This window comes from Carassius carassius, chromosome 4 (assembly GCF_963082965.1).
Source record: "Carassius carassius chromosome 4, fCarCar2.1, whole genome shotgun sequence".
NCBI lineage: Eukaryota > Metazoa > Chordata > Actinopteri > Cypriniformes > Cyprinidae > Carassius > Carassius carassius.
Window position 1 is genome coordinate 32,396,820 of NC_081758.1, and position 22,194 is coordinate 32,419,013.

General features: G+C 36.6%; 1 pseudogene; it reads left to right on the forward strand.

The window, feature by feature from the left end:
• Positions 1-1,466: 1,466 nt before the first annotated feature.
• On the forward strand, positions 1,467-20,104 carry LOC132131121 (MAP7 domain-containing protein 2-like; annotated as a pseudogene).
• The last annotated feature ends 2,090 nt before the right edge of the window (positions 20,105-22,194 follow it).

The window sequence follows — 22,194 nt, forward strand, 5'->3', positions numbered from 1 at the left end:
ACTGTGTTCTGAAGATAAACGGAGGTCTTACGGGTTTGAAACAACATGAGGGTAAGTTATTAATTACATAAATTTGCTATCTGGGTGAACTAACCCTTTAACACGTAATTAAACACATTGCATTCTTATTCTGGACTCATCTGCCTGTCAGTGAATAGAATGCTTTATTATTAATTTGTTTACTGAGTTTGATCTTTTAAAAACACTGTTTTAATGCATTAAGCCACATTAAACGTAGAATGTGCCGAATCATTCCAGCTGATTGAAAAGAATCGGCTCAATGGTCACAAAATGGATATCAGAGAAGATACCAATTTAATATAAATAGATGATACTTTATAAAGTTTATCTCAATATTTGACAGTGGCTGTGAGACTGCACTAAAATAAGAGCACAATTATCATGAAATTGTGTTCGTTACTATAGCAACGGTTTACAGGTATGTCCTTTCAGAATCACCACTGGCTGATAGAAATAAAAGTTTATCGATTTCTTCACTTTCAAATAATGAGGAGCAGCATATTTTCCTGAAATAAAGGGGAGAAAAAGTCTATGTTTTGCAATGTAGTAAAGAAAATTAAAAGTTTCATAAAAATTGAATTGGCAGCCACATTAGACTATTTCAGTGTCATTTATCAACTGACGGATAATTATATGTAACAATAATTGTCTTTCCATGCTATATAAATTAAAACAGTAATGATACACCCCTTTCATTTTCCTTTCTCATACTACGATGATATGAAATAATCATATTTTCTAAAATTATTTAATTCATAATTCATTCTTCTATCTGAAGACCTGATCGTCTTACTGTGGATAATCAACCCAATTAATTTACTATATTCGTATGTTAGCCTAAATATCAGCTTAATTTAACAAAACAATCATTTCAGGGACATGGCGAGTTAGAGGCTAATGTTTTTTTTCTTCTTTTGTGCATTATGAAGGCTTTATAAAACTGTACAGCGTTTTTAGCTTTTTAAACAGCATTCTCCATCCTACACCAACTACGCACACATTTCTTATCATGTAAGTCTATGAAAGACGATTGAACCAATCAGAGTAGGTGTGGGGCGGGGCTGCACGTGCAACCCCGCCCCAGGTGCAGCGCCGCCTCGATCTGCAGGCTGCAGCCGGGTGTACTTGTGGAGAGTTGCTCAATGTCCCCCTATAAAACACAGTAAGACCACCCTACATTAATGTGCAAAAACACCTTTAATTAAAAAACAAAATGTGTGTACACACACACACAAATATATGTTAAGATTGTAGCAGATGGTTAGTTGGGGTGGCAGAGATGTTTGGAAATAGTATTTTTATTACATTCAATTATATTATATTATTGATTTTAGGGTCACATGTCATATTGTTGAAAAGGAGTTGATGGCAGAATTAACAATGGGTTCTAATGACTGAACTTTAAATTTCATGGACATATCATCTTCTCCATCCTGTCGAAAGCTGATGCTCCGACCCCACCCACTCTCACAGAAAAGAAAACTCAAACCAATGGGCACGCTTCACCTTCACGACATCCAGCCAATACCAACTCACATGCAGGTAAACAATGTAAGTCCCACCTTTCTAAAAACCTCAAGCAGTGTAAAAAATGCCTAACGAGATAAAGTCTCTTTTCCCCCTTGTTTTCATGTTTCCCTGTCTCTCTCACAAAGATGTGGAGGGCTATTTGAAGACAGATGATAGAATGAGACTTGCCAAGGAGAGACGCGAGGAGAGGGAGAGGAGTTTGGGTAAGCGTGTTTGTTCGTGTCTCTTAATGTGTGGGTGCTGTGACTCACAGGGGCAATTCTCGGATTTCAGTGGAATATGAAATGAAGGTAATATATGCATGTCAGATGCTTTTATTTAAATCTACTTACATCAAAGGTCTATATTTTATCAGTCGATACATTCTTTGAAATTGAACCTATGATCTTGGTATCATTAGCACCACATAGTTTTTAAACTCAAAATTTAAATTTGCTTGTCAATAAATGAACTCTATATCAGTAGTGGTGGTGCATTGCATGGCACATGATTTGGTAATTTTCAAAGGATGCTAGATCCAGTGCAACTCAAGGGTCACAAAACATTTTTTTATTTACTTTAATGACTTTAAAATATGTATACACAATGCTAATTGCCAAAGGTGCTAGTGTATATTTACATAGATATTCCCTGTGAGAACAGCCCCAAAATTGCTGAAGCTGTCTGAAACTATGATGATAAGCTTTAAGTTCGATGATGTTGTTACATACAGTAACAAGTCAAAATAAAGTCAATAGTTTCTCTCGCTCTCTCTCAGCTGCACGGGAGCAAGCTATAAAGGAGAAAGCAAGGCGGGCACAGCTGCAGTATGAGAAGATGGTGGAGGAGCGCTTGAAGCGGCTGGAGGAGCAGTGACAGAAGGAGGAGCTTCGCAGAGCAGCTGTGGAGTAGAAGAGAAGACAGCAGCTAGAGGAGGAGAAGGGCAGAGATCTATGGTCAAATGCACTTGTCCTAGGACTCAGTGTCCAAGCAAGAAATCATGAAATAGCAGATACTGATGCTATTCTTCCCTTGACCTTTCAAATGCTATTTTCTCTTATGGAACTTTTATGTCAGGACATTAGTAGATAATCTTTCAGTAGCTGTAGGGAATTTTGGCCTGTATTGGGAATATAATTAGGCCTGTATTTTGAATAAATTCATATGGTGCAATGCAAAACCATCTGAATTTACAAAAAAGAAAGAAAAAAAAAAGAATCACAATTTTTTATGCTGTTTAATGACATTTTAAGCAATCACACTGTATCTATGGCAATGAATTCCTGCCTTGACATGTAATATAACCCAACCACAGGGCAGACACTATTCGTGTACAAACATTTATCTGTTATGAGCCTGTGAGTGTTTACTGGGTGCCGTGGCTTGTGATACTTCTCCAGTCAGAGGGATTTGGCTGGATCAGATCAGACTTTATTTTAATCCTTGTCTCTTGCTGGGCTGTGGATTCATTCTTCTTCTTAAGCACGGCCTTCATCTGCCACACATTCAGCTTGAATGAACTATGAACTATGTTCATTTTGGAAAGGCTGAAAAGGAGTGGGCAAAGAACGAAAGAGAAACAAAGTGGCATGTGGGAGAGGTGATGCCGAACTCAACAAATGTTGCTGGAACAATTTTAATAGATGCAAAGCAAATACAAATAGAAGCTTAAATGAGATTGTGGCAATTTGCTTTATAAATTGCCATGTCAATATCTGAGTATGCATTTTGCTGATCTTATGGTGCGTATTAGTGTTATATGTCTAGAAGGCAATGTGTTAGAACTTAATGAGGACATTTAAGGTGTTAGTTAGTACTTGAGTCTGTGATTTGGCACTAAACTGCCAATCAAATGTTTGGGGTCAGTAAAGTAAAAATGTTTAACAATGTTTTTGAAACAAGTCTCTTATGCACAATAAGTGCCCTATCATACACCCGGTGCAATGCGACGCAAGGCGCAGCACAAGTGTGTTTGCTAGTTTCAGTCCAGCACCATTCGCATTTTCCCATCAAGCGCCACTTTGTTTAATTAGCAAATGCATTTGCGCTCATTTGTGCGCCCATGGGCGTACTGGTCTAAAAAAAGAGGTGTGTTCAGGCGCATTGTTATTTTAAGGAGCTGAAAATAGACTGCGCCATAGACCAGAGGTGGAAAGTAACGAATTACATTTACTCGCGTTACTGTAATTGAGTAGCTTTTTTGTGTACTAATACTTTTTAAAGTAATTTTTTTAATCTGTAATTTTATTTTAATTACGTATATTTAGTTTGAAGTATTGTACTTCGCTACATTTTAAAACACATTAATTACTGAGTAAAAAAAAAAATAATAATAATAAATAAATAAATCGCTCCCTGGAAACTACGTCAGTAAATAATGGGCAGGAGGGCAAACTGGCGCTAAAATCACAAGAAAGATGCAGACGGACAAAACAGGCGTTAGTGGTGCAGACACCGCTGAAAACGAAACCCCGTCATATTCTGAAGTTGAACTCGAAGGAAATGAAGTGAACCCCTGGCCATATGTATGCTCTATTATGCAGTGTAAACTGTACTTGCCTAGGAAGACCAAACTAGCATATAAAATCTCGACAAGACATCAACCCTTCACAAGAATGTAGAGGTAAGCTAAATAATTGCATCGTTGCATTGGTGGTTAAAATGAAGCTTTGACATTTTAGCAAGAGGTTTTGCACAAATTAGCCAAAAAGACAGTGGTGAGGAGTGTGCTATTTTTGTTTTAATGATGTGCACGCGCATTTATAGTGCGTTCTTTCACTGTGTGATTCAGTCTCCTAAAATGCATTTAGAATGATCACAAAATGTAAGATATAGGGGCAGAAAATTCACATATTTATATAATTTCATATATTAAATCAAAATCACACAAAGAATGCCATCTTTTCCTCCAAAAATCATCATGAATATATACATACATATATATAACAGTTCAGTAAACAAGTTAATTAAGAGACTTGCGTTTTAGACACCATATTGCCTTTTTTAGCTCTATTTCTACAACAGAAAATAACTCCAAACACAGCCACCAAAGCACAGTTTTGCGTCTCTGAGCAACGTGACAGTATTTCGTTCCTGAATGAATCAACCGTTTAAATGATTCGGTTCAATCGCAATGACTCACTTATTAACAGAGACTTGCTGACACATACTGGCCATTTTAATTTCACATTTAAAGTATCTTTTGATTTTTTTAAATAATTAATTTCTTATCATTTTAAATGAGTATTCAACATTTTATGTCTTGTATATCAAAACATTATTCATGCATTTGTAACTGCAGGTTAAATGCATTCTTGTCCTGCACTAAACAATGTAATACATCTAAATGCCACTTCCAATGAATCTTCTGCATTTCCTCTGCATTAAAAGATGAGTTTGTTGATAATGATTTGCCTGGTAACAGCCCAAATGTTTTATTATTCTAAATAACTGATTCCTTTAATTAAAAACAACTAGTTTGAGATTAATAGACCTATCCCAGGGGTGTCAAACTCAGTTCCTGGAGGGTCGTAGCCCTGCAGAGTTTAGTTCTAACCCTGCTCCAGCACACATATCATGTAGTTTTCAAATAAACCTAAATGATTAGATTAGCTGGATCAGGTGTGTTTAACTAGGGTTATATCTAAACAGTGCAGGACTGTGGCCCTCCAGGAACTGAGTTTGACACTCTTGGCCTGTCCCATTTTGACTCCCTCCCACTGTTAAAATGTAACTAAGTAATTTTTACTCTGAGTAAAGTTTAAATGAGCTACTTTTTACTTTTACTTGAGTAGATTTTTAGACTGGTACTTTTACTTGTACTTAAGTAAAATTTCATTAATGTAATGGTACTTTTACTTGAGTAGAATATTTTTGTACTCTTTCCACCTCTGCCATAGACCAACTCAAACCTAGTCTAAAATCAATGGCGCAATATTTTTTTTGTTATTTAAACAGCGCATTGGTAAAAAATGCCCTCTGGGCAGGTCCACAGTGCGCGTTGACTTTGCTTATTACACACAGGGACGCGCCTCAAACAAACATGCCAAATATTAAAAACAAAAGGATTACAGTGTAAAATAATATTGTGTAGGCTACATAAATATTAAAATGTAATGATGTATAGTCATTGCATGTATTAGAATTAGGCTACCTGTTTGCAATTCACCCTATTACTACTTATAATGATGAATGAAATTGGCGAACTAATTTGTCTGATTATCGCGCACGAGAAGGTCGATTTCTTCGCTTGAGAAGCTTTCAGCTTTTCCGCCAACAAATTATTTAATATGTAAATAACGATACGCCATGGCACGAGCGCATCTCGCTCTTAAAGGGAATGGGAGATGACACTCTGATTAGTGTATTGAACGTTACACCCATTAGGCTACTCATCGTCATGAAGTCGTTTGAAAAACTGGTTCTGGCTTATCTGAAGGACATCACTGGACCCTTACTGGACCCCCTGCAGTTTGCGTACCGAGCAAACAGGTGCGTGGATGATGCAATCAACATGGCATTGCACTTCATCCTGCAACATCTGGACAAAACAGGGACTTATGTGAGGATCCTGTTTGTGGACTTTAGTTTGGCTTTCAACACCATCATCCCAACAACCCTCCAGACCAAACTGACCCAGCTCTCTGTTCCTAGCTCTATCTGTCAGTGGATCACTAGCTTTCTGACAGATAGGCAACAGTTAGTGAGACTGGGGAAATTCATGTCAAACAGCTGCTCCACCAACACTGGTGCCCCTCAGGGATGTGTTCTCTCCCCTCTGCTCTTCTCCCTGTACACCAACGACTGCACCTCTAAAGACCCCTCTGTCAAGCTCCTGAAGTTTGCAGACGACACTACAGTCATCGGCCTCATCCAGGACGGTGACGAGTCTGCTTACAGACAGGAGGTTGAGCAGCTGGCTGTCTGGTGCAGTCTTAACAACCTGGAGCTGAACACGCTCAAAACAGTGGAGATGGCTGTGGACTTTAGGAGAAACCCCCCTGCACTTTCCCCACTCACCATCATGAACAGCACTGTGGCTGCAGTGGAGTCATTTAGATTCCTGGGAACCACCATCTCTCAGGACCTGAAGTGGGACAATCACATTGGCTCCATTGTGAAAAAAGCCCAACAAAGGTTGTACTTCCTTCGCCAGCTGAGGAAGTTTAACCTGCCACAGGAGCTGCTGAAACAGTTCTACTCAGCCGTCATTGAGTCAGTCCTGTGTACTTCAATTACTGTCTGGTTTGGTTCAGCTACAAAATCAGATATCAGAAGACTACAGAGAACTGTTCGGACTGCTGAAAGGATTATTGGTGCTCCCCTGCCCACCCTCCAAGAACTGTACACATCCAGAGTGAGGAAAAGGACTCAGAAAATCACTCTGGATCCCTCACATCCAAGTCACCCCATCTTTGAACTTTTGCCATCTGGCCGGCGCCTCAGAGCCGCAAATACAAGAACAGCAAGGCACAAGAATAGTTTCTTCCCCCAGGCAATCTACCTCATGAACAGTTAAATGTTTCCCACTTAAACTTAAGCTTATGCAAAAATGTGCAATATCCTTATATTTATTTGTTACCCCTCCATCCTAGAACATTCCTGCATCTCACTCAATCCTATTCCATTATCATTTATTGCACAATTGTTTATACACTTATTTATTTGCCAATTTGTAATTCTCCTGTAAATTTTTTTATTTTTTTTTTATTTATTTATTTGTATTTTTTTTTTTTTTTGTCTGTGTGTTGTTGTCTCTGTTTACTGGAAGCTTATGTCACTAAAACAAATTCCTTGTATGCGCAAGCATACTTGGCAATAAAGCTCTTTCTGATTCTGATTAAGAGAATAGGGACAACCCCTTCCAAAAATGCGCCCCGGCGCACGGACCGTTTTTCGTCGTCAAAATAGCAAAAGTGGATTAGGACATGCCCTGAGTGCATATGCGCCATGAGCGTTACACTTTGCGTTTAGATCGTAGTATTATTACAATTTAAAATAACTTTTTTTTAATTTAATATATTTAAAAAATATTTACAGAATTTTCAGCAGCCATTACTCCAGTCTTCAGTGTCACGTGATCTTTTTGAAATCATTCTAATATGCTGATTTGGTGCTCAAGAAACATTTATATTTTTGTGGATACCTTTTTTTCAGGATTCTTTGATTATTCAAAAGTTCAAAAGATCAAATGGAAATCTTTAGTAGCATTATACATTAATTTAATGCCATTTTTAAACAATTTAATGCATACTTGGTGAATGAAAGTATTACTTTCTTTCAAGTAAGTAAATAAATAAAAGTCTTGACCCCAAACTTTTGAACCGTAGTGTACTATAAGCAATCACATAGAATTATAGGTGGCGTAGATGAAGATCCTTCTTTTATCAGTGCATATATCTGCACCCATTGTGGTTGTACTGATTTCGTTGGTGTAAATGTCCACTGGTGAAGTGAGTGTCTGGTTTTTTCTGTGCTGGAACGGCACACACAGGAGCGTCTGGAAGCTCTAATGAGGAAATCACTGGAGCGCAGCTTGCAGCTGGAGAACAAGAATAAATGCTGGGCATGGGGACCCAACAGCACCGCTCAAGGTGAGTGTAATGCACACACAGACATCACACTGGATGAAGAAAAAGAGAGAGTGGGAGGAGGGGAGTGAGCACTGATGGAGTGAGAATGGAAGTAAGGCACTACTGTGAGAAAATCTTTCATGATATGGTGGATTTCAACAGTCAACTTAGTATCAACTCATGAAAATGCTTCTATGTTGCATTTTTCTAACTAAATTCAATTCATTTTTATTTATTTTAAAATATACCTTACTGAATTCCTGCTTTATTTTATTATCACTTTTTGACAATGCAGTGAATGTCAAGAAGCCGTTATAAAGCTGCTGTGACACTGCAGTGTAGATGTGTCCTTGCATTTTTTGTGATTTTCATCTGGACTTTAGTAAACCATGAGCTCAGGTTTCATGCTTCAGCTTATCAGAGAGGAAGGACAGGCAGGAATGAGTGAATAAGCTCTTTCTGTGTGCTGCTCCTCGTCCTGTTGGCTAGGACACATTAATTGGTTAAGAAATTGGTTATTGATTTGGGGCCTTAGATTTATTCATTTAAGGAAGAAAGCTTGTTTTTGTAAGATTTCTGAAGGCTTTTATTCATCCAAGTCATTACTGATAATTAATATCATTTACACAAAAATCACTTAAGTTTATGCTTTTATCCACAGTGACTTTTGAATGTTTCGTAATAAAGGGATAGACCACTCATAAATGACAATTCTGTCATGATTTACTCACCCTTATGTTGTTCCAATCCTGTATGACTTTCTTCTGTGAAAAGACAAAAATATTTTGAAGAATGTTGATAGATAAACATTTTCAGTACTCATTTACCTCATTACATAAAAATGTAATGTTAAAAATATGTATGTATAAAAATACAGTGTAAGTCTATGGGAACCAAAAGTGATTCTTTAAAAAAAAATCACATGAAGATGAGTAAATGATGACAGAAAGTAGATTTTTAGGGGATGAACTATCCCTTTATACCCAAGAAGTGTGGATGCTTATTGAGAGACTCAGTAGTAAAAGTGTGTTCTGATTATGATGATGCAGTGTGTGTATGTGAAGGATGCAGGTTTTGAGTTTGAGTGTGTCTGAAATGAGCTCAGACCTGCTCATTGTGTCCGGCTGCCATGCTTAAAGAGCGCCAGAGGATGTGGTGAAAGTGTTTAAGTGTGTGTGCTTAGGTACACACGTCACCCCAAAACACACACTTCACATAAGGGTGCCCAGTCTGTCCATAACGCTCTGCTGTTTCTGCTGTGCTCTACCGTGACCTTATTGCCAAGGTGACTGGGAGAATGCCCCGCCTCCTCACGCTGCTCCCTCTGCTCTCCCCAATGACCTCGCTGCCCCCTCTCCTGCTGCCATTGAATCAGGCAACAGTAAGAAACGTGGTTGGCCTTTTCTCATCCCCTCTTTCCTCCTGTCCCTTCAGACTGACATCGTTTCTATCCCAAAAACCAGCCCGCTCTCCTCCCCCTGATCCTGCTTGAGCTATGTGTGTTTTTTTTTTAAGTACTTGTTTGCAGTACCACCACAGCTATATGTTTTGTGTGTGTGTGTGTGTGTGTGCATGTTTGTCTGTTCTTGGGTTGTTTTTCTTCCTAATTAGATCTCAGCTGAATTGTTAGATTTATTTGAGAGTCATGGACACATTAACATAACCATACACACATAAACACACACACACTGATCTATGCGTCATATATCACCCAGAATTCATTTCAAAACTCGTAATTGGCCTTCATCATCATTTCCTCTTTATATCCTACTTAGGTTTGTCAGAAAAGATACAATATCTGTATTATTTTATTAAAATGAAAATGTTATATATTTTTTGTTTAACTTGAATCAATAGTCACTAAATCAATAATATGCTATTATCCCTTTATCATAAAGTTCACATTTTTAATACATGTTAAAAAGGGGCTCTGGACACATTTCCAAATTCATCCCTCCATCTTTCCATTCATATTAATGTTATGTTTGTGCCATCCATCCGAATCATCCTTTCCTTTTTTTCCCCCTTAATTCTCTCCATCACTCATCCCTCTCTCTGTCAGCCCATCATGGCCATCTGAACTCGATGGACAAAAAAAGTGAATCGCCTCCTTACACACACACACACACACACACACACACACTCTCCTCACTGGTTCGCTGTAACAGTGCTGCAGAGCTGCATCTGTCCTGTCTGCAATGCAAAGGTAACACACACCCACCCACCCACACACTCAGCCCGTTGTATTATCTTATTAAAGCTTCACACAGGAGCTAAATTAAATCACTGAACATGAATACAGTTTTTGTTTGTTTTGTTTTAGATAACCAAGGAGTATGTGTGTAAATGTGGCTTTTTTTAAACTGCATAGCCACAAGTGGTAATATTGAGACATCTGCTCTGACCAGGAAATGCTCCTCTGTCTGTCCCATGCAGTGCCCTCCAGTCCTCACAAAGGGTCACCAATTCGAAGAAGAACCAATCCTGTGCCAACCGAAGAATCCAGTGGAGATCTCAGTGCCCCGAACACCCAAAAGGTCAGGAAAGATCTATAACAAACTCAAAAGCAAACCTCTTCTGTTCATAGAAGTACAAAACAAAAGCTTTCAGTAAAGTAGGCTACATACTGAGAGTGTTATTTTAGTTGTACAGTCCACACAGACATGCAGAAGCAAACAAACACTTTTATCCCTGGGTGGTAAACGGTATAAATTATGTTCTGTTGTTTAGTTTATATATTTTTTTTCTGTTTAACTTTTTAAAATAGCTTTAATAACAATTTTGAAAACAATGATATCCAGGTAGTATCCTTTTTTGTTTTCTTAGTTATTATTTTAAGTAATGGATATTTTCAACAAGGATGCATTCAACTGATCAAAAGGGACAGTAAAGATATTCATAATGTTACAAAATATTTCTATTTCAAACAGATGCTATTCTTTTTAAGTGTCTATTCATCAAATAATCCTGAATTTTTTTTAGCATGGTTTCCACAAAAATATTAAGCACGACTGTTTTATCATAATACGAAATCTATGATAATATGAAATGTTTCTTGAGCACCAAATCAGCACATTAAAATGATTTCTGAAGGATCATGTGACACCGAAACATGGAACAATGGCTGCTAAATTCAGCGTTGCCATTGAAGGAATAGCATATTTTATAATATTACTGCAAAGGGAGGAATAAAAAGGATGTTGTTACATTGCCATCTGGCAGCAGTGCACCATGGAGTATTATGTGTTATTTGTGTTTGTTGCAGAAAGAGAGACTGCGTAGAGAGAGAAGGACTGGCTCTCCCACCTAAGGGTTCACCAGTTAGGAGAGTTAAATCTCCTGTTGATGTTACCCACCACTCGGCCTCACGTGCCACAGCCAAGTAAGATGCTGACATAAGTACCTCCAATTAATTACATTTTGTTTGATTCAGTAATGAGCTGATTATAAGCATCTGAATCAGCTCTCTTTTTGTATGCTTTGAAGGTTATTGCCTAAGAGTTATACTCAGTCACCCTGTATAGTACGGCAGTATCCACCTTCCCCTATGAAACACAGACCTGCCACACCGGTCAGTGACAGCAGCAGGAAGACAGAAGACAGGCAAGCCGAGGATGTCAAAAATCAGGATCCGAAGGAGGGCAGGTCTCTCAAGGCTGAGATCCATCAGAACAGGAGCCCTAACAATGAAAGTTTGGATAAGGCACCAAAAATGGAGACAGCTGTTTCCAGCTCACCACCTCCAGAAAGAAGAACAATAAAGATAGAAAATCACATTAATGGTTTAAAGGAGAAGAAAAGTGTAGTTTTGGAAAACCAACAGCAAAAGAATGAAAAGCTGGAGACCCCTGAGAAAAAACCTCCCAAATCAAACTGTAATGATGTGACGGCAAACAAATGTGCAGGTGGGTCCTTGTATACTTAGCCTTATTAGTATAAAATAATTACTACATAAATTAGGCCCTTGAGACTAAAGGGAGCCTGCTATGTAGTACTTGAGCGTTCCAAACTTGTTAAAACTCATTTTAACAGCAGTGACATTCATCATTTACATGCCCTTCTCATTCACTTCAGCTTCAAATTGTGAAAATGATTTACACTTGCTTATCTTTTTTGACTCTCTCACAGATCCTTCACCTGTGAACTCTCCTTGCAGGGTGGTTGCTGGAATGACAGATGTTGAGGAGGCGTCTCGTCTGCTTGCAGAACGCAGGCGTCTGGCCAGAGTGCTGAAGGAACAGGAGGAGAAACAATGCAGGGAATTGGAGGAACAGGAAAGGTATGCCTGTGTATGACTCACCATGTATTTCTCTGAACTATTGTACAAAGTGTTCAATGCTTGCTGAATGTGACTCAGACATTTGTGACCCTGGACCACAAAACCGGTCATAAGGGTCAATTTCTCTAAATTTAGATTTAGAGCTGAATAATAGCTGAATAAGTAAGCTTTCCATTGATGTGTGGTTTGTTAGGATAGGACAATATTTGGCCAAGATACAGCTATTTAAATATCTGGAATCTGAGGGTGCAAAAAAATCAAAATACAGAGAAAATCACCTTTAACCCTAAATCAGGCAACGTGACCCACGAGTCACATAGTTTTTATTGTCTTTTTTGGGGCATAAGAACAATTTTTTAATTAAATCCTTTTATCATTTATCAATGCCTGGTCTGTCTCAAGTATGCTGGTCACATGATTTGGTTCAAGTTTTCAGTGGTATATTAGTCAGCCTGATCTAAATCCAACATGGCTGCCAGTGGTGGAGAACATTCAGATTTTGAGGTAGTTAAACTTACTTTTCTTTTGGAAAAAAAATTATATTACTGCTAACATTAATTCTGAACATTGTCTTAGGGTGCTGAAGAAAAAAATTTAGTCATATGTAGTTTATTTTGTTATTTAGCACATTTTGAAATGTATGTGACTCCTGAGTCACGTTGCCTGTTTAGGGTATAAAAAAGAGAGTATTGAGTATATTGAGAATATACTTAACATTACACTAAATTTAAATGGTTGTAATTTAAGAATGTTTTGGAATATAGACATAAGTTTGGTCTTGTTTTTTTAAAAAAAAGAAAAAGTAACTTCAAAAAATTATTACATTTACTGTAAATCAAATGTACTCTAAATATTTTATATAAAATATATATTTTACAAAATAATTTTTACTCTAAAATTACTATCAAATCAAAGTCATATGTCTAACCAATTTGTGTTCTAAATTTTAATTTGATATCACAAAATGTAACTTCCCATGAGATTTTTAGGCGTTGTATCAAAATAGCCACTGGGTGTTTTTTTATGCATTCTCCTGTATCAAATTTATACATTTCAGTCTCGATATCAAAAAAACAGTTGGCAGATGGGACCGTAAGACTCAGAACTTTCTGATGATATGTGTTTTGTCAAGATTAGAAACGTTTTTTTTTTTATAAATTAGTTCAAATAAATTGTGTAATACAAAACCTGACACCACCCACTATGTGAGGAGCTTAGTAAAAGAAATTAACCCCATAACTGTCACTGTCCCACCTGTGGGACGCTTGGCACTCTTTTTTGGTGTTGTCTTTTTCTCTGTTGTCTTTTACTAAATCTTTTAGTAATCATCATAAATCAGTGGTTCCCAACCTTTTTCAACTCGCGGCCCACACAACCAGACACATATGTTTGCGCGGCCCACTGCAAAAAAAATTAACTGACCCCGCTATTGTTGGGTTAATAATTTATTACTCAGAAGCTAGATAGTTAACTGTATTTATTGAATGAACTAGGGCTGTGCGATATGGACAAAAAAAAAAAAAACAGCGCGATTTCTTTGATCAATTTTGCTATTTCGATTTTAATCACAATTTTGACACACACAGATATGCTTTACAGTCATAAATGAATTTAGGATGAATTTGGAAAACATATTTCCAAAAGAAAACTAATTAGAGCTTTATCAAAAAGTTGTAACGTTTGTAGAACAGAGATAAGTCAAAATAATCACTATAGTGAAGGTGTAACAACATTTATAGACTTATGGCAAAAAAAATAAATAAAATATAAATAAATAAATCCTGTGTCCAGGGACTTTTATTTCTTTTTTTGCCATGCATTGTTCATAGAGCTCATTAATTGATGCAGTGCCTCAGGTGTTGAAATAGATTTGTTATACATTATATAGGTTCACAACTTCATGTAGAAGGGAGAGCGCATTATTGTTACGCGAAAGCACATTAAAATAACGCACGAGTGCGAATCTCTCTGTTCTCACGCAGATTTACTTTGCTCGGTCACAAAACCAGACGTGCTTGCTCAGATACACGCTGCTCTCGCATGTGTCTCCTCTCACTTAAACTGCGTCCTGTGCACTCGCAACTCTCTCTATGCTCATGTGCTTGACATTAATTATTTTCGCACGTTTTTATTTCTAGCCTTTTACCGCATGCAGTGTGAACGCTCTGATCCGTTAACATGGGCTCGGAAAAAAGGCGCATCACAGACAGTGTGTGAACCTTGAGATACGTAGGCATATGCCCAGTCTGTTCTGTTCTCGCGCTAGGCGCAATGCATTCTGATTGGATCGGATAGCATAATGCGTTGTTCTGTAGCATATGCAGCAAAAATATCTAAGATAAATTGGCGGTTTATTCTTAAACCAATCAGGAAGCTCGAATAGTGGAAGCATAGTTACAGTTTATTTTATTTTTTTTGTTATTTCATTATATGAAATATATTATTATTTCTTTATTAGTAATTGGCGGCCCACCTGCAATACCATCGCGACCCACTAGGGTCGAAAACCACTGTCATAAATCATATATCATTTGAAAGCTTAGAAGCCCAAGATTCATCCTGTGAAAACCATTTTGGAATCGGACATTGCTTTACCATGGAAATGGTACTTTAAAATCTAATGGCGGTCACCTCCCCCTTAGTGGGCAGGGTCAAGTGTCATAAAACATTATGCATTACGGTCTTCTAGGACCAAAAATTTTTATAATCTTGGCAACAAACATATCATTGGAAAGGTCTGAGTCTCAGGATTTCATATTTGGTGGTTATTTTGAGATAGAAATTCACAGAGAAATCTAGAGAAAAAATCATTAAGCAATGAGCAAAATTCAAAATAGTTTTGATGACACCCAGTGGCTGTGTGTGGTATGACGCCCTAAATAAAATCTCACATGAACCTCAATTTTTTTCATATCAACTTCAAATTTGTAACATAACTTATTTAGACACAAGGCTTTAATTTTATACCAATTTTAGAGTAAAACCTGTTATGTAAAATATTTATAATAAATAAAATATAATAAAATTAATATAGCGCATATTATTTACAGTACATTTAAACTTCTATAACTTTTTGATACTTAAATTTCTTGAATAAATTCCACATTTGCCAGAATCAATTCCACATTTGCCAGAAAAAAAGAGACGAGCCTTAGGTTTATATTCCAAAGTGTTCATAAATTACAGCAATTTAAGTTTGGATAGTGAACTTTAATGCCTATTTAAAAAATGGGGGGTAACAGAGTACCATTTTTATGGTAAAGCAAGGTCCGATTTCAAAATGGTTTTCACAGGCTGAATCTTGAGTTCGTAAGCTTTTGAATGATGTATAATTTGTCAACATTACATCAGGTAAAGTATAGGATATAATTGTTTTAAGCATGCAGTGGCAAGTAGGCCAGTAACAGTTAACATATTAATGACTTGGTCCTTTTTTATACCCTAATCTGGCAAAGTGACCTGGGAGTCACAACTCATAAAATCCAACATATATCAAATATTTCAAAAATTCTTTTGGATATGTTTTACTTAAGCTCAGATGATGTAAAAAATGACATGAAAATATTTTTTGCTCATCATTTTCCACTCTTGCCTGTTTAAGGGTTAAAATGATCCAAATGAATTCTTTGCAGTGCATATTCCTAGGTTTTGATATATTTATGGAAGGAAATTTACAAAATATCTTCATGGAACATGATCTTTACTTAATATCCTTATGATTTTTGGCATAAAAGAAGAATCTATAATTTTGACCCATACAATGCTTTTTTTGCTTGTGCTAAAAATATACCCCAGCGACTTAAGACTTAAGGTTTTGTGGTCAAGGGTCACATTTATAATGAGTATGCGTCACATAACTGTGTTAACATGGTTTGAATATTGAAGTTTTGAAGTTGCTTTTTGTATGTGTTTTTCAATTAAAATCAATTAAAATGTATTAATAAAGCACTTAAAAACCACAAAGTACCAAACTGCTGTACAATTATAAGAAACTGAAAGATATCTTTTAAAAAGACAGAAATAAAAATAAAGACAAATTTTAAACGCATGAAAGAAAAAAATGAGTAGAGTGTTAAAGAGTGACGTTTTCTCATGAGACTGTGTGTGATTTTCAGACTAAAGAGTGAGCAGCTTAAGAAGAGGCAGCTGGAGGAAAGAGCTTGACAAGAAGAGAAGGCTCGTCAAGCTGAGGAAGAGAAATGTAGGCAAGAGCAGGAACGGAAGAAGAGAGAGCAGGAGGAGAAAAAACATAAGGAGAAGGAGCTTCAGGCCCTGATGGAGAAAGAGGTCAGAAGATTTCAAGTGAAATTACCCCTTTTAGTCATTGGACCAAAAGGCATTAGCTTGCACTTAAATTCCAAACTTCTGAAGAATGAAAAATACTGTTTTAAAAAACAAAGAAATCAAATAATAATGCCAAGTACATACTGCAATTAAATATGGTTCTAAATCTTATTGAGTGTCTGCTCATATATATCTATATCAGTCTATCTGTCATTCTTCTCTGATCTTCTGTCTGTGGACTCCTAAGCTTCACTTGTGTTTATGTGTTAAATAGAAAGAGGAGGCAGAGATTCGTGCTCAAAAGGATGCTGAGTGCCAGCAGCAGGAGAGAGAGCTTTTTAAACAGCAGGAGGAACAGGAAAGACAACAACGAAAAAAGGTAGTACGACCAGCAGCAAGCCACTGTAAGCAACTTTGCATAGATCAGCTGTATACTACACTAAATAGTACTACACTAAAATGTGCTTCAAATGTTCCCTGCAGAGAATTGAAAAAAATAATGAAGAGAACCAGGAAGGGTGATGGCAAGATGAAGGTAACAGTAAGAAACAAACCATCCATCACTTTAACTCTATAACTGTTTAGTGTCTACAGTATGTGTGCTACACTGTACAGTAGTAAAGCGTGTTTTTTTTTCTCCAAAAATTTTTAAATTAGGCAAAGCATTGCACAGTTGAGGCAAATACCTACATGGATTACCCCCAAATACCCCCTTTTTGTGTAAAGTTAAAAAAAAAGTAGTGAATGATCTGAAAGGTAAAGTTCCAGAATGACCTGATATTCAGACAGAAAGTGGACAGCCCAGAGCCCTTATCTCCTGTCTCACACCCCATCTCTCCTCCAGGTAGGACTCAACCCTCTCGCACTCACACACCAAACATGGTAGAAATGCATGTTAAAAACTACATTTTACATTAATATTGGGAGTTATTTTTCTATGTGGCTTTCCTAACAAATGATTCCCATGCATGTAAGGATGCTTATTTTTTTGAAAGCACCTTAAAGTGTTAGCTATGTGTCAGCAGGCCTGCTGGTATTTTTCCATCGCTGCAGTATCTCCAGCAGCTGCAGGAGAGGGTGACAGGGGATCGTACTCACTGTCATAGGTTGTGTTTAAGGTGATCTGTTCAAAGACTGAACTGACTATATTTAGTCTGCCTGCTCTGCTTCACATTGGAGTCATTTGTGTGGTTTTTGACTCTATTAGGTGTTTTAGAAATATGTTTTTGTGACATAATGCATGCAATGATTTAAAATAAGAAAAATAACTAGTTATATTGTTGACCATGACTCAGGTATTTATAAAGAGCATACATTGCATAACAAATGTTAAATGTTTTGTAGTCTTGTGCTAGAAACTTTATAGTAAAGTTGTGGGCATTTCTGTCAGTTTTGGATATAAAACGTGATGCAATGAATTGAAAAAAAAAATGTCAGTAAAAACTTTTAAATTGTTACATATATATATATATATATATATATATATGTGTGTGTGTGTGTGTGTGTGTGTGTGTGTGTGTGCGCGTGTGTGTGTTTATATATTTAAAATAAATATTATTATTTGATTTTGTCCTTTCATCAAAAAAAAACATAAAAAGTTGTGCTTCTTAGAATGATTTCTTAAGTGTAATATGACAGTGGAGACTGGAGTAATGGCTGCTGAACATTTAGCTTGGCTAACACAGGATTAAATTACATTTTAAAATATATTGAAGAAAAAAGGTATTTTAAATTGTAATACTTTTTTTACAAAAAAAAAATTCAGGTGGTAACCATTTGACCTCAAGTTCTGAAGACAAATCTCAGGCCAACCCCATTCAGACGACCTCTGTGCATGGCCAGATCGACAAACAGGAGCGTCCAGGGAAAAGACCAGAGAATGGATGTGCGAATTAACAGATGAAGTCTCCTGCTCACATGCCCACAAAAAATCCCTTCTTGAACGGCCAAGTGAACATTAACTCTACTGCAGTGAAAACAGAAGAGAAAGGAAAGACCAGTGAAGAGAATGCCAAGACTATTAGACAAGGGAGTGAGCAGGTAAAGACTCAAAGTTTACAAGTAAAGAAAGAGATAAAGCGAGAAGACACATCAGCAGCAAAGGTGCAGGTCACCCCACTGAAGAGCTTGACTGAAAACACAGCAGAAAATATTAAGAGTATTGTGATGAGAGACAGTAAACCCCAAGTTTACACCCAAGTGAAAGTACCTACAAATATTCCCTCCCACAATTTACAGAAAACCAAGCTGACCAATGTGAAAACACCTGATCCTGTACAAATTAATGGACAGGCCACAGCTCAAGGACCAAGGGAGGATGTCACTGTGGAGAAATCAGACATCCCCTATGCCAGTGGACAGGGGAGTTCAATGGTAACAGGCCCACAAGCAAAGACTTTCTTTCATGCTGGTGGACATATGATAACACAGGTGAAATCAAAGGAGGGAGGGAATGACAACCCACCCTCTTCCTTGACCCCCTTGCCAGACTCAAAACCCCCTCTGCCTCTTATTTGTCTGGATACTTTGGAGGGGAGAAGTGGAGCGGCAGAGGACTCTGCAGATGAAGTGCAGTACATGGAGGTTAGGTGAGTTTGACACAGTGACTGGGTCAACAATTCCTGTACACTGGACTGCCCTACACTGACCAGGTATAGGAACTGCATCACAGTAAATCAGAAGGTTTTAAAAATGAGAAAAAAATTGAATATAATGCTTTTATGATTTTTACACACACTAATACTTGATCTGCAGCAATCTATCATCTGCTTGATTGTTATATGTAATGTAATCATTACTGAGACCTGATTTGTAGGCAAACTTTGAACAAGATGGTATATATATATTTTTCAAAATCGATGATGAAAAGCAGAATGTTATATATATATATATATATATATATATATATATATATATATATTAGGGGTGTAACGATACGATATATATATATATATATATTTGCTAAATATTTAGCTGGTTTAAAAACATTCTCCATTGTAAAAATTGATTTCATGACGTTCATTTTTGTATATTTGGTATCTTCAGTATGCAATTCATTATTTTGAACAGATATTGCCCAATTATCAATAAAAGGGGAGGAGGAATAGGCCCAATTACAGTACCTGATATTTACTGGGAATATTGAGGTCATCTTTGTTTTTTGTTTTTCTATTCTCAGCCCTGTTTCGAAGAAGGAGTTAATTTCCATCCCAGAATTCTCCCCAGTGAACTCGCCCCAGCAGAATGGAATGAATAACATGTGTGCTCTAGAAGACCTATTGGATCTGACCGGGCAAGTAGCTTATCCCAGACTCTCTCCTGCTGCTAGCTTGGGTGACTGCAACAAGAATCTAATACAAGGAGTCTGTAGCCCTGGATCCGATTCTGAACTCATCCCTCCATCCTCTGACAAACACCATGTACAATAAGGTCGGGTGAACATAATTTGTATGCAGTAACAGATCTACACTACCATTCAAAGGTCTTGGGTTGGTATATGACTTTTACCAATTATTTATTGACCATTACAATGTTGAAAACAGTTGTGCTTCTCAATATATTTGTGGAAATATTGATACTTTTTTCAGGATTCTTTGATGACGAGAATATTCAAAAGAACAGCTTATTTTATCAATGTCAATATCTCTGTTCTTTTTGATCAATTTAATCATCCTTTCTGCATAAAGACATTCATTTCTTTCATTAAAAAAGTGTACTGATTCCAAAGTTTTGAGCTATAGTGTATATACATTTCCTCACAATTCTTGACTGTTAAGTTCCAATTAGATAAAAAAGTTTTGTTCTTATTTTCATATAGGTTTTGAACATTATAAAAACATTATACATTTCTGTTCATTTACCAGGTTATATGGCAGACTACATTGGTGCAGCTGACTGCAAAGGGATAACTTCTCATCTCTTTTGACAAAAAATGGAAAGAAAGTGGAAATTAAAGGAGAAAACAAAAATTTGTCTGTCTGGTTTCAATATTGTCCGCATTAAAAATTAAGTCATTCTGCCTTTAATCTTTACAGCACAAAAACCAAGTGTATTGAAGCTGTGGTTCAATATTATGGACATAATTTAATTTAAGTGTGAAATGTTGACTAGACCTGTGTGTTGTATGTATGTTTATATATGTACAGGGTGGCCAAAATTGCTGGTAAGAGGGTTTGGACAAGAAGGTATCTTATGCCACAGTTCAGCATTTTCCAATGACATTGTCATCACTAGATAGAGACAGAACACTGGTTTGTTACTTATACTTTAGGAAGAATAACTGTATGAAGTATGAACTAGTGTGAAATAATAACTCTTTGTGGTTAGAAATACATGATAAAAAGGTTTTCTTGCCAGTCGATTCTCTTTATCATATATAACAATATTATTATGAACCGTTTTGTTGAGTAATAGCTGTGTATTTTAAGCGCCACAAACATCTCCTGCATTGCATCTCTGTATTTAATTTCTATTTAGCTATTAAATGCTTGTAACCTAGGACATTAACACATTAGAGAAATATGAACATCAATTTATACAGAATGTATATTATAAAGAATTAATGTTTTTATTCCTTAACACTGATGAAGTGTTGTGGTCCAAACCAAAAATCAATCGGTGTGATTTTACTTACCTGAACACCTTAATAGTCTATGGATGTTGCAGATGTTTGGAGTGGGGGTATGACAGTTGACGGCTTTGTTGTTTTATTGTTCTATATAGTGTGAATGCACAAAAAAGCTTACTTGAAAAACTGTTTAATTAGCCTGCAGGGAACTTCTGAACTTCTCCATGTGTCTCAGCTTCAGTCTCTAAACACAATACAGCAGTGACTTAAAGTTGTGATTACTGCAGATGATGTGCATGGTGGCATGAGCATCAAGCCATAATTACATGCCTCGGAATAAACCAATAAATTGTCTTTACCAGTTTATGTCTGCTTTGCTTGATGGAATTGTCTGTGAATTTAGTTCTAGCCTTCAATAAAATAAAGATTATATTAAAGAAATTAATCAAATAGTTGAGGCTCACTAATAATAAATCTGTAATGCTCTTTCATCCCTGTTACTTTGTAATTCTGATCTTTGTTTTATCAAAACCAATTCTGATGTCATTATATAATGAATAGAATGATAATATTACTGTCTTTCAGTGATCTAACTGTAATATACTTAAACTACTTTGGCAGAAAAGTATTTATAGACTGCATATACTACATCTGTGACACAGGGTCAGTTACTACATTAAAGAAAGTTCATGGGGAAAACTTGAACAGCTAAGGTTTGATATTCAGGAAATACTATTTAAAATGTAGATTAAAATCTGGAACAACGAAAAATCATTCAGGAAACAAGCTATGAAACCTCTGAAAATGTATTTATTATTGTACATATAAGAATATGATAATTTGAAACCAAAGAAACATACAAATCTAAAGAATAACATTCAGAGGAATTATGGGAAAATTCATGAACAGTGTTAACATTAAAAAAGGTCCTCTGATCTGTTCAGTATGTTTATTTTTAGTCT